A 14,969-nucleotide genomic window follows, 5' to 3' on the forward strand; every position below is an offset into this window, starting at 1 on the left:
TTGTGTGAATGATATTTTAAACACATCTTAAAGCTTTAAGATGAATATATTGAAAGTGTGAAAAGGGTTTATCCAAAACATATCTCCCTAGAAGACAAAGGTAATGATTTTATTTTTTACTTAAGTTCACAAAGCTTTATTTTAGGCATGCACTACAACCAATTGTCTAAATATTGATGTTCTGTGGAGATAATCTCAAATTTGCAAAAACATTAATGGCACCAACCACCATGACTTTTTCATAAGGCTATATTTTTGGCATGCACTATAACCCATTATCTAAATATCAATGCTTTGTGGAGATAGTCTCAAATTTGCAAGAAAAAATTAAAAAGTGGCACCAACAACCACCATTGATGCTTATAGCCATTTGTGCTTGTCATTTTATTCTCAAAATAGAGATAATTACTACAAAATTATAAACCACAACTTGTAAATAGAGAAAGAATGGATTGTTCAAAGAAAGAGCTCAACTGTACTCTTTTAACTTTTCCTGAGCCCTTACAACACTACAAGGGAATGACACTATACCAACAATATGTACCAGTGATCCACCAATGTTTTGATGATCGCCTGCTGTGGTAACTAGCGCTTGTACCAACATTTTAATAAAAATTAAAAATTGGGCACTTGGCCCACCTCGTGGCATACCCCTAACTTTCCTCCCCTTTTATTCATCTCTATTTTACAGCAGTAGCCGAAACTTCCTCCCTCCACTCTAAGCTCCACACACACACACACACACACACACACACACACACACACACACACACACACACATGCTCTCTCTCTCTCTCTCTCTCTCCTCTTGCTTCCTCCCTCATGCTTCTTCATATATCTCACTCTCTCCTTCTCAACCTCTTTTCCCTCTCTCTCTCTCTCTCTCTCTCTCTCTCTCTCTCTTCCATCTCCCTGTTCCTTCCTCCCTCATGCTTCTTCCTCTACCTTTCCTTATCATTCAGTCCATCACCCTCCCACACCTCTCATGATTAAAGTTTTCATTCATTAATAGTTTTCTTGATGATTAGTGTATTCATGTATGTAGGATTAGAAATTAGGGTTTTTAATCCAAAAGGGTGGAAGGAACTAACTTGCTTTGTTTCTTGGTTTTGTAGGTATCTCCTCTCTTATTAATGAAGGTAAGTTTACTAACCATGTGCTTAATCAATTTGGGGTTTCATATTTAATGTCATTTTGCATAAGTAAGTAGGATTATATATATAGGGCTTTATGTATGTGGTAGACTAAGTTAACATTTTTTATGTTTATGTATGTGGTAGACTAAGTTAACATTTTTTATGTTTATTCTTTGATAGCTATTTCCTCCCTCTTTCATAAAGGTAAGTCCACTAGTCTTGTGCTTTATCTATTTAATTATTAGTTTTTAATATTCAAAGTGCATGCATATACCTATTAATTTGCTTTTCATGCCCATTTGATTTCTTAGGTTAATACCCATGACCATGTCCACGTATCCATGACCATGAACATGTTCATCCCCTTCATTTGGTCATGCATTATGATCAAAATGTATTTTCTTATGAATGGGCTATGTATAGACTATGCATACCCTATGCATATGCATGGCTATGCATCAGGCTATGCCATGCATAGCCTATGCATAGGCATGTCTATGAGTAAGGCTACACCATGTATATCCTACACATAGGCATGTGCAAACATAGCCTATGCATAGGGATAGTTGTGCATAAGCCATGTCCATGCATGTGCATAGGCTATGCATAATATAGATTAGATGTTATGTACATAGCATTCAAACATTCCTTACCCTGCTTAGATGCTATTATGCACTTTGCACCCAAGCGTACTATGGGAGATTTGCATCTAATCAATGATGACTATTTTTTCTTGTTGATTACACGTGAAGTAGCCATGCCATGCAATGATACTATGCGCTTTGCATCCAACCGGCAAGAATTTTTGCTTGTTGATTAGATACAAAGCACCCATGCCATGCAATGATACTATGCACATAGCGTACAAGCAAGGTATATGCATGGTTATGGCTTATGCATGGTTATGGCTTATGCATAGCCATATCTATGCATAGATATGCCTATGAGTATCTTACGTGTTGAAATATACAAGTGAATAGGGTGTGTGTGGGAACAAGCTCTTGGATAGAGGCTGTAAAAGAGGAGATGTAATTGTGAAAGAACCTGTGAAAAGGTTAGGAGAATCCACTGGGAGAGAATAATGGGTAGCATGAGGGAATTTAGGAGTGTGGAGTTATTCTGGGAGATAATGAGGGAAAAGAGAAGAGGTGGAGAGAATCAGGCAAGAGGTGGAGATATTCAGGGAGTGAATCATGGAGAAATCAAGGGGATTTGATGCTTGATGTAAACTCTATAAATTGAGGCATAGCCCTAATGAGAATTTGCTGGTTTTTGAGTATCCATGCCTACATTAATCTATTTGCTAATTATTCACTAATTACGTCTTAATTTTTTCTTAATCACTTTGTTAATCATGTTGATTCTAGTGTTTGATCCACCATAGCTCATCGTTTAGCTCAAATTTCAACATTACGTGCATGCACAACCATGGCTTATGCATAGCTATGCCTACGAGTATCTTACATGCATGCACGACCATGGCTTATGCATAACCATGGTATCAGAGCCATGCCTAGAATCAACCAGATTTATGAGCCCATTAGTGGATTAATCAGGATTAGTAGGTAATTAGCAAAAAATCAAGTTTTTTAGTGAGTTTTCACTCTTCCCCTTCACCCCCAGCCAGTGGAGGGTCTCTAGCATCTAGCACACTTAAAATTAGAGCAAGACCTTCTAGCACATAATAGCCAACACCCCTGGCTACCAGCCCATCGAAACGGCGCAGCAAACCGCCGAAGGAATCAAGAGATTTCGCGTTTTTTGCAGGCACCTTTTTTCTCTGCAGATTTTGCCATTGCTACTTCATCAAGTCAAATTGCTTCAATTCCTCCTAGCCCAAGGGGTAATCAAGCATGCTCTACAAGCTGGTGAAGATAGAAATCAATCATCAAGTCTACAGTGAGATCCAAGCTCTTCATCAAATCTGCAGGTGACTTTGGTAAAACAGAGATTAAGCTTTCATTATTTGGTCAAATCTTGTGTTTCTTGGCTTAATCCTCTACTAGACTCATTGCTATTGATGCCTTTGAAAGCATTTGAGCTCATTTGAAATGGAAGGCACCAGATCTGGGCTCCCCGCATACTCTGTTTTCTGCACACAAAACAGAGCATTAATTTGCTAATTAATCAGTGCTAATCACTGTATTTTGGTGTAATTGAGGGTTCAAATTAACCATTAGGTATCTGATACAGATCCCTATAACTTCAGATTGCAAATCGGAGTTGGTTTGATACTCCAACCATCTCGTACAAATTGGTTACTCTCAATTTAATGTAATTTATGGTGATTTTATGCTGATAAAATTATTGTAATCATCTATTAAACACCAGATTGAGTTGTAAAAGGGTAGACACTGCCCTTGAATCTTGAATTTGGATCAAGAGGTAAGACCCCCTTCACATCACCATGAATTCAGCACAGGAAATAGCCAAATTTAATGGGGAACAGTTTTATACATGGCAAACAAAAACCATGTATTTGCTGATGAGGAAAAATTTGTGGGGATTAGTTGAAGGGAGAGATGAATGCCCAGAGAGAGGGGAAAATGAGTGGAAGAGTAGGAATGAAAAAGCATTGGGGCTTATTGCACTCAGTTTAAATGATGAGATCATTCATCATATCACAGGGATACAGTGGGCAAAAGATGCATGGGATAAACTCAATAAATTATTTGGTACACAAGCAAAAAATTCCAAGATAAATTTGTTAATGCAATTCTACAAACTGGACATGAAGGAAAGTGAACCTTTAATCACACACTTGAACAAATATAAAAGCATTAAACAACAGCTGGCAGCTATTGGCAAAAAGGTAGAAGATGATGAAGCATTAGCTGTACTTTTGAAAAGTGTGGACAAAGGAGATTATGAAAACATTGTAGCAACACTAAAGAATGTACCTGAATTGAAGATACACGAGATAGAAGCAGCTCTACTAGAGCAAGAGAGCAGAGGCAAAGAGAAGAAAGAGCTCGACTCAACAGCAGGAGAGGAAAAAGCATTCTTCACCCGAGGAGGATTCTCTCGAGGACGAGGACGCGGAAGAGGCAGAGTAGGAGGGAGGACCTTCACTTGCCACAAATGTGGAAAGCCAGGACACATGGCGAGAGACTGCTACAGCAAACCCAGTGAAGAAGGAACGACATCGGCAAACTTCATGGAGGCTCCAAGGGAAGTGGAGTCGGATCATCTTTTCTGAGAGAGAGAGAGAGAGAGAGAGAGAGAGAGAGAGAGAACCCACAACCCAATGTAACCTGCCCCAATAAAGTAAAACCACCTCTGAGCCACCGATGATGTAGGCCAAAAGTGGTAGATGTATGTGTGAGCACTTTAGTCAAGGTCACGGGCACTTATAGTAGCCTTGGACACATAGAGAGAGAGAGTGTCAAGGACTATGGAGTTTAGGGACTTGAGGCACTGGTCGCGGGCTATCAAGTAAGAGGGAAACTTGATACAGGGTCCAGGTGTGTTAGGATTATTCACTTGAGGGGAGGTGTTGAAATATACAAGTGAATAGGGTGTGTGTGGGAACAAGCTCTTAGATAGAGGCTGTAAAAGAGGAGATGTAATTGTGAAAGAACCTGTGAAAAGGTTAGGAGAATCTACTGGGAGAGAATAATGGGTAGCATGAGGGAATTTAGGAGTGTGGAGTTATTCTGGGAGATAATCAAGGAAAAGAGAAGAGGTGGAGAGAATCAGGCAAGAGGTGGAGATATTCAGGGAGTGAATCATGGAGAAATCAAGGGGATTTGATGCTTGATGTAAACTCTATAAATTGAGGCATAGCCCTAATGAGAATTTGCTGGTTTTTGAGTATCCATGCCTACATTAATCTATTTGCTAATTATTCACTAATTACGTCTTAATTATTTCTTAATCACTTTGTTAATCATGTTGATTCTAGTGTTTGATCCACCATAGCTCATCGTTTAGCTCAAATTTCAACATTACGTGCATGCACAACCATGGCTTATGCATAGCTATGCCTACGAGTATCTTACATGCATGCACGACCATGGCTTATGCATAACCATGGCTCACATTTTCTCAAGGCAAGGTGGGCCAAAATTCTTGCTCTCCAAAATGGCAAATGTCTTGTGGATGAGTGTTTTGGCATGCTTGCCTTGCATAACACAAGGTGGGCAAGCAATATTCCCTCTTGCCCATAGGTCTACTCGGCAAGTAAGAAGTAATAAATTTGACTTTCCCACCTTGCATTATGCAAGATGGGCAAGCATTTATGCTCTGCAACATGCCATAGGCCAACTCGGCCTATGTGCTTGCCCACCTTGCTTTATGCAAGGCGAGCAAGCATTTATACTCTTTAAAATGGAAAATGGGTTGCAGGCGAGCATTTTTGCATGCCCGCCTTGTGTAATGCAACGCCGAAAGCATTCTAGTGAAGTGAATTGTTGATTTAAAGTTTTCCAAATTGTACATTCTACAAGGGTCACAGAAGGTGCATGAAGATTAGCTAGTAAATGGTGGTATAACTAGGCAATGCTTTTCATACCTTTTTATTTAGGTTTGTTTCTTTATCTTACAAGCTTGGTACCTTTAAATAAGAGCGTCTAGGAAACATTTCTTAGCTATACCACCAACATAAGAAATACACATTTACGTATGGCATGCAAGTGCTCATTGAGTGTGTAAGCTATATTTAATCTAGTTTTTGTATCTTATCATGCATTTTCTTTATTGTCTACATAGTCTACCAATTTATACATTTGCCATTCTTCGATTCAAGTTTAGGTTAACTTTTAAACATAATCACTACAAGGAAATGATGGGTTATCGGTGCTTGAAGAAGGCATGGTAAATAGCACGAATGCCAGTATACACGCGTCGGTATACCCTCTAGTACATATGCCCTAGTACTGGCATCAGTATAAACACATTTTCATCGTTGATATCGGCACTTATATTGGCGCCAGTACTAATGCATATATCGGCGCTTTGTGTAGTAGGAAATAATTTTGAGTAGAATGGTGCAACCAGCTGCACCATTCTTCTTGTTTGTACTTCTCCAACTGTACTCAGAATTGAGAGAAAACCTGTATTTCATATTAATTCAAAAAGATAATTACATTTTTGTGAGTACATGCCGTTGTTGATCTAAGGCATGGATAACAACACTTTGTATGTGCTAGACCATACAAGTCAAAATGGCAACCCAACATAGGTGTAGCAAAATAATATCATTTACATGAAAGTGTTAATCTAAATCATGGATAGTAACACGCAAAAAAAATCATGTGTACAAGCCCAAAATAGATGTAGACCTGGTTAGCATTGCACTACTCACGTCACCAGGTGAGGGCTAAGGCACATGTGAGGGCTAAGGCATATCCTATATCAATGCATGCATAAGTAGAAATTAGTATTCAATGCAAACATGCCAATGCAAATGAGTAGATGGATGCAAGTAGTAGTAGGATGCTTACCGCATTCGTTGTCGCTCCCCAATTGATAGGCATACCCTCACACTCCAATTGATAGGCATACCCTCACACTCCAATTGATCAAGCAGCATGCTAAACTGGTAGCCATATGTCTCCTCCTGCAAAAATGGAGGATAGCCTACCACACTCTCCTATATCAACCAACCAACACAAGGCTTAGGGCATGCAACCAATGCACATCATAAATAACGAATGAAAGATATTTGCAAAAAACATGGCTCCTTTGCAAACATGATACACTTTCTCTACGGATGCCGTGCGAGGAGCGTAAGGACTCCTAGGCGTGCATGGTGTACTAGCTGAGGAGATGGGTGGGCGCTGACATGTAGGAGACCCTGCATCTATGGCACCACTCCCAGAATAAAATAACCACCCCCACCCACTACGACATCTACGCATAGTTGAGCGGCTAGGGGTGCGTGCCGATGTAAGCGAGGCAGTGGTGGACGGATTGATGGGCCCACCCCCCTAAAGTAATGTTGTGCCATGGTTCTCTACTCAAGGGTAGCCTATGAAATGAATTGAAAAAAATTGGTCTCGGCTAAGAGCCTGTGGTGTAGGCATGAAAGAAACTTTGGAGAAGGCTGGGTGGAGGTGTTCCACGGCATGTCCCAGAGACTGTAACCTTCCGGGGTATCGGCCAAGATTCTACACACATGCGTAAAGTTAGAGTTTGCTAGAATGTGTATATCATACTTGCTTTACATATGCTAAGCCTATGTCAAAACCAAGCCGCGCCCTTGCTTTGTTGCGGCCTAGGCTTGGCTATTCCTTGCCATGGCCATGCATCGCCAAAGCCGCGAATCATTTGCGGCTTAGGCTTGGCTATGGCAATGCTTGGCCATAGCAAGGCATAGCCAACCACCACAGCCATGCATTGCAATAGCCAAGGCCGCGCCCTTGCTTTGCCGTGCGGCCTAGGCTATGCCTTGCCACGGCCATGCATATCGGCATAGCCAAGCCTAAGCCCTTGCTTTGATGCGGCCTAGGCTTGGCTATGGCGATGCATGGCCATGGCGAGGCATAACCAAGCCTAGGCCGACAAAGCTATGGCCGCCTTGGCTATGGCAATGCATGACCGTGGCAAGGTATAGCCAAGTCTAGCCATGCATCTACATTCCTATCAACCCACCTTCCCATCTTGAGGTCTCCTGTATCCAAGGAAAAAAAGAGAAAAACAACATAAGTAGCTAGGGTTTATGGTCCATACTTAAAAGCGAAGGGGATTGTGTAAAGAACTTGACTTACAAATACACATAACACAAGCAAACCAACAAGAGAAAATCAGACCGTAATAGAGATGGGGAAGGCAAAGGAAACAAAGGCAATGCACCTTGAGACCATTACCTTGAGTAGTGAGAGAGGAGAAGAAGAAATAAATCTACAAAACAAAACAAACACACACACCGACATACAAACACACACACACACACACACACACAAATAATAAATCCATGGCAGCAATAACAGTTACGCAACATCATTGTGTAATTTTTACAGTTGGTATAAGGGTCAGTATATACATCAGTAATTATTTAAATGTATTTTTAGCAGCTATACTTGTGCTTGTAATTTTTCACAAACTTTGAATTTGAATCTTTTCCTTTTGGTTTTCTATGCCTGACATTTCAAAATTCATTGACCGACAAATTTGGTCTTGCCCTATATAAGAGATCCCCATTAGCCCAAAATAAAAACATCCCAACAAATGTGTGCACACAACGCAAAACTTTATTGATGGGCCAAACATGGAGCCAGAAAATGATAGCGATGTGGTGGAGATGGAAAACAATGACAACATGGTGCCCCAATACACTGGCACAACGTGGAGACACCAAGCAATGATGTGGCACCACCAAACATTGTCAACATGGTGCCACCAAACAATGACATGGTGCTGCCCAACACTGGTAATGTGGAGCCACCAAATACTGGCATGGCATCTGTCAATCTTGAAGAGATATGCATGTGCCCGTGCACATGTTGTAAGTATCAAGTCACTGGAAAATGGAAAATTTACAATAACCATGTATGCATGTATGGTATATATCCGGTGGAATGTCTATAAAATCTACGTTTTCACTCTCATGAAGATCCTAGTAATATTGATGATCATGTTGAGTACATAAAAATCCAGCCCAACAAAACACTACCATATACAATTTTCAGGACAAGAAACCAAACAAACCAAAATATACAGGACAATACTCCTCCGGAACCCATCCAATGCCATCAACAGCGAGAGGACATATTAGAGGAGGCTACCATGGATGAGATGTTGGACGAATTTTTTACAGAATTGCTTGGTGATAGACTAGAGGGTCATGGTGAGGAGAATGCCACAACACGACATCGAGATACAACACATGAAGAAGACGAATTGCATAACCTCGCACATCTACCACTTTATCCTCGAGCTCGCATATCCAAATTATGCGCATCCCTGTCTATGTTGAACTTACAATAAATGTTTGGGAGGTCTAATGCAAGCATGACAGAGCTATTCAAGTATGTATGACATGAGTATGATATAATTTTGCACAAGCATGTCTATGTTAAACTTATAAAATCAATCAATGTTTGGGTGGTTTGATGCAAGCATGACAGAGCTGTTCAATGTTTGGGTGGTTTGATGCAAGCATGACAGAGCTATTCAATGTTTGGGTGGTTTGATGCAAGCATGACAGAGCTATTCAATGTTTGGGTGGTTTGATGCAAGCATGACAGAGCTATTCAAGTATGTATGTCATGAGTATGATGTAATTTTCTTATGCGTATAATGTACACTGTGTTGATTAAGGATACCTATTTCATCTTGGAAGGACCAAATCTTGCCATAGGAAAATGAGATACCAAGCTCTCATGCGGAGGCCAAAAGATTGTTAAGTGTGATTGGCATGGACTACAATTGTACCCATGCTTGTCCCAACGATTGTATCCATGACTGTACCAAAACGATTGTATCCATGCTTATCCCAACGATTGTATCCATGCTTGTCCCAACAATTTTATCCTTTACTAGCATGAATACACGCAATGTCCCAGTTGTGGGGTACTCAAATACAAGCAAGATGTTCAAGGGCAAAAGGTTCATGTAAAAGTTCTTAGACACTAAGTCTTCCCTATCATACCTTAGATAAAAGATATATTCAGGTGCAAATCTATAGCAAGTTTAATGACATGGCATTGATTTGCAACCCCCCTTCATTTGCTTGCATGGAGACACATTGAGGAGAAGTGGCCTATTTGTAAGGAAGAGCCTCGTAACATTCATCTAGGGCTAACAATGGATGGTGTGAATCCATTTGGTCTACGGAGTTCATCAAGGAGCACATGGCATGTCTGCCTTCTGAATTATAACCTTCCACCATGGCTGGAAATAAAGAAGGGACACCTCTTACTATCATTGATAGTTCCTGGGTGGGAAGTACAAAGTAAAGGACATGAAGCCCCATTGATAGAGGAGCTTCAAACACTTTGGGATGGCATTCAAGTTCATGATATGTCCAAGCATTATGGGTAAAGAGTTACAACTATGCAAGGTATACTAATGTGGACTATGCATGATTGGCCATGCTATGGAGAATGATCAGGTAAGTTTTGATACATACTTCAAAAATTTCCTTCATATTGTTAATTGTGTGGTTACTCTAATCACCTTTTTTTGTCGATTTGAAGGCTTTACTACATTTGGATACAGCACATGCCCCTTATGTGGACCTCATTTGGATGCCCGTTATTCTACATCACTTCAAAATATAGTGTACCAAGGTCATGTGAGATATCTCCTTGAGAATCACAAATTGCAAGAGGGAAATCTAGGCAGACCACCTCCATGCTTAAAGACAAGTGACTGGAAGAAATCATGGAGGGATAATGGAAATTTTGCACCCTAGGGATGAAGAGGCTTTCCATTTTTCACAGACTTCCTTATTGGAGCGATCTTCTAATAAACCATCTAATAGACCCAATGCACATCTTTCACAGGCTTTCCATTTTTCACAGACTTCCTTATTGGAGCGATCTTCTAATAAACCATCTAATAGACCCAATGCACATCGTCAAGAATGTAGCTAAGGTGCTTTGGAAAACCATAAGTGGGGCCAAAGAAAGTAAGGGACAAAGGGATGATGTGGTGGTTGCAGGTTGTATGGAATAATTGTGGTCACAATCACAACCCAATGGGAAGGTGGTCCTACCTAAAGCACCTTGGGTCTTAAATAAATTGGAGGAAAAACCAGTAAAGAGGACCATTGTAGAGTTTCACACCCCAACTAGATGTATGCATAGCCTAAAGGGTGCATTTACAAAAGATAACAAGCTTAGTGGCTTAAAGTCCCATGATTGGCACAAATTTCTTGAATTTTTCCTTCCAATTGCAATAAAGGGATGCCTCACCAAAGAAATAAGAGCTCATATACAAGATCAGTACATTGGTGCATTGGATCTCCACCAAGGAAATAAGGCGAGATACCTTAGAGTCAGCACGTCTAAACTCCTTGGAAGCCATGTGCATGATAGTAGAAAAGTTTCTACCAACAAGCATATTTATCATTTAGATGCACCTCTTAGTTCATTTCGTTGATGAGGTTGCAATCGCAGGGACTATCCATAGTCAGTGATGTTTTTTCTAGAGAGATTCATGAAAACTTAAAGGGGTTTGTGCGGCAACGAGCTCGGCCAGAGGAGGGTAGTATGGTTGAAGGCTGGCTTATACAAGAATCTCTTGTTTACATAATAGAATTTCTCAATACATTTGACCCAACGATACCTTGACTATGGAGACATGAAGAATATGAGAGAGTAGTTGGGGAAGAGCCACAAGAAAATGGGCTCATAAGGCTTACGAGATAAGATCAATAAATTTAGCATCTTGAACTCAAATGCCATGGTTAAATGGATTGAAAGATATTAGGAGATCAAGGCACAATGTATTGTAGCCCGACAAAATTTTAGGAGTCGAACAACAAGAACCCTACCATACCCTCTAGAGCTTCTTGCACAACTACCTGCCTTTCCTTTGAGAAGATGGCTTGATGCAACCATAACACAGGCAAAGTATAATGGTGAAACTATCATTGAGGAGGAGGAGGAGCTTGAAAAAGGTTGTGATTGTAAGTAGTCATTCTCCTTAATTACTATCTTATTAATAATAAAAAGAGTTTATTTATCATGCATCACTTTGCATGATACGCTGATTCTTGGTGTGCTTGCAGTATCATAAATACGGTGCACTTTGGTCACATGGGTGTCATTTTCGAGTGGAATGAATAGATCGTAAAAGAACAACTTCCGTCGTAAACCGATACTTTTTGTAGTGAATGTAGGGTTTTGGAAAGTGGTTTTATGCTTGAGAACTAACTAATTTTTTATGTGTTTTAGCCTAGGTTGAGAGCGGTTGAAGAAGAAGACTACTCAAGCCATCATAGTCCTCAACTATTGTGAGTGCTTGCAAGTTATTTTGCACCCTCTCTTTGCTATTTTGCTATTAATTTTTTGTCCTTGTCAAGGCCACATGTCCCATGCTATTAAATTTTTTAACCTTCTCAAGGACATGGCCCTTGTTAAGGCCAGATGGATATGTGCATGGGCCGCATGGCCCATGCATATGTCTCACATGTGAAGTGCCCCATGTGTGGGATTTGGGTAGGAACACATCACATGGCTATGCTTGTGTATGCTTTCCCATGGCTTGCATAGGCTTGCCCATGCTCTCCATAGTTTTGCATGTTTGCCACCTCTCCTGGACACAACTCCACAATGAATTTATGCTTCAGATTTGCATCTAGGAGAAATGGGATGCATTTTGGCTTGTTAACCATCCATCTAGGCTAGGTGGCAAGCTAAAATGCTTTGCTGCCTCTGTCAGATATGAGTTATATGTAGGAGAGCTTGAAAGCTAAAATGCTTGTTAACCCATTTAGGCTAGGTGGCAAGCTAAAAAGTATTAATGGTGTATATTGTTGCATGTAGGAGTGCTAGCAAGCTAAAATTCCAATCATCCTTTTAGGCTAGGTGGCAAGCTAAAACACTTCCCACCTCTCTTAGATATGAGTGCAAGTGTATTTACGCTTTAGACTTGCGTGTAGGAAAGTTGGCAAGCATTCTAGCTTAGAAACCCTTTATTTAGGCTAGGTGGCAAGGTAAAATGCTTGCCATATCTCTTAGATACGAGTCTAAAGAGTATTTACACTTCAGACTTGCATATAGGAGATTTGGAAAACTAAAACACTTTCCCACCATCCATTTAGGCTCGGTTGTAAAACACTTTCCCACCATCCATTTAGGCTCGGTGGTAAGCTAAAACTCTTGTTGCCTCTCTTAGATATGAGTCTAAAGTATATTTATGCGTCAAACTTGCATGTAGGAGATTTGGCAAGCGTTCTAGCTTGCCAACCATCCATATAGGCTAGGTGGCAAGCTAAAATGCTTGCTACCTCTCATTATGCAATGCAGGAAAGCATTTATACTCTTGTACATGCATAAGGGCATTAAGAGATCAAGACTACTACTAAACCTTGTTCTCCAAAATGGTAAATGTGGACACTTTTGCATGCCTGTCTTATGTAATGTAAGGTAAGAAAGTTATATGGATAATAATTATAGTGCAATGGTGTACCCATGATCTATATAAAGAATGAAAAATGCCTGTCGTCGTTTGGTAGGACCATTGGTTGGCCCTCATTTCCTTGCAGTGCAATCTCAACTCCCTTCTTTTAATGGTAAGGGATGATACAATCCAAAAACTTCATAGAGTCCCTCAATTGTGGCCCCTCTTTCAAGGTCTTTAAGATTTACGTGTTCAAAACAGTGACTTTGGCCTCTAGTCTCCAATGTGAAGTCATGCAATCCCTCTTTTGCAATTTGTCACCTACATTGGCTTTGAAGCCTATGCACATTATTAAATTGATGTTTGAAATCTCTTCCTTAAGTTGAAGCCTAGTAGTTGTGATTGTGTTTATGGTTTTTTGTATATGTCTTGAAGCTATTTCCATGCACACACACACACACACGTGCACACATGCATGTATGCACGTGCACGCTCACACACATACATGCACACATCTACGCATGCACACACATGCACACAAAGGCAAATATACACACAATAGGGTTGAGAAAAAAATAAGGTGATGAGAATATAAAGAGGTCATAAAAATGCAATCTAGCGAATGTAAGCATAGTTTACCACACAAAAAAAGAAGAAGGATAAAAAACTAGTGAAAAGTTGATCAATTCCAATCCTAATAAGATCTTAAGAGGTAGAAAAATAAGCATAGTTCTCATATGATCTTATTTAATGTTAAGTAAGTCCATTTAATGAGATAATTACTTGAGGTTAACCAACTCCATTCAATTGGACATGTAGGACAAGTGATGTTTGAAATCATATCTTACTATACTATCATTTGTTCTTCTTGGATAATATTTGAACTTATTTTAGGTTAACTAAAATAAAATGAGGTTTTCTTAACTCATTAGATCTTTTTCACCTTATTTGAGCCCATTTAAAGTTAGAATGAGGTCAAACAACATCATACATCATAATATAATCACTAATTCTTGCAATCAAATGAAAGAGTTAAAGCACATGTGATAAAAACATATCTCCTTTGCTTAGCCTATCCTTAGAGAAAACTGTAATTTGATTTGCCTTCCATGATTGCCTACAAGAATGACCCAATGGGGGTGGATGATAACTATCAAAATTCCATACTCCACCTTCGTCATTGTAGTTACATACATACATACATACATATATGTGTGTGTGTGTATATATATGTATGTAGGCACATAAATACATATATATATATGATATAAACATATATAATATATGTATATATTTACATGTATAAAAATATACATACATACATACATACATACATACATACATACATATATATATATACACACACACACACACAAATATACATATTTGTATAATATATAAATATTATATATATATATGTATGTATGTATGTATGTATGTATAATATATGTATATATAAATATACATACACACACACACACACACACACACACACACACACACACACAAATATCATATATATATATATACACACGTATACATACACACATATGCACATGCGCATGCACACACATATACACATATTGTGTGTGTTGTGCATATACATTTGTATATTATACATATATACATACATACATCCATGTATAATATATATAGGACCCTTGAAGAGAAGAATTAGAATTGGAAAAATAAATTCTATATAACCCCAAAAGATAAACCATGAATAAAATATAAATATTAATAATCCACATAGTTGTATATAACACAAAATCTAAATCAGTATGCTCGATCTTTATTTTAACACTTTGCGAGGGTATATTA

This window comes from Cibotium barometz, chromosome 9 (assembly GCF_041138505.1).
Source record: "Cibotium barometz isolate CiBa-2024 chromosome 9, ASM4113850v1, whole genome shotgun sequence".
Taxonomy (NCBI): domain Eukaryota; kingdom Viridiplantae; phylum Streptophyta; class Polypodiopsida; order Cyatheales; family Cibotiaceae; genus Cibotium; species Cibotium barometz.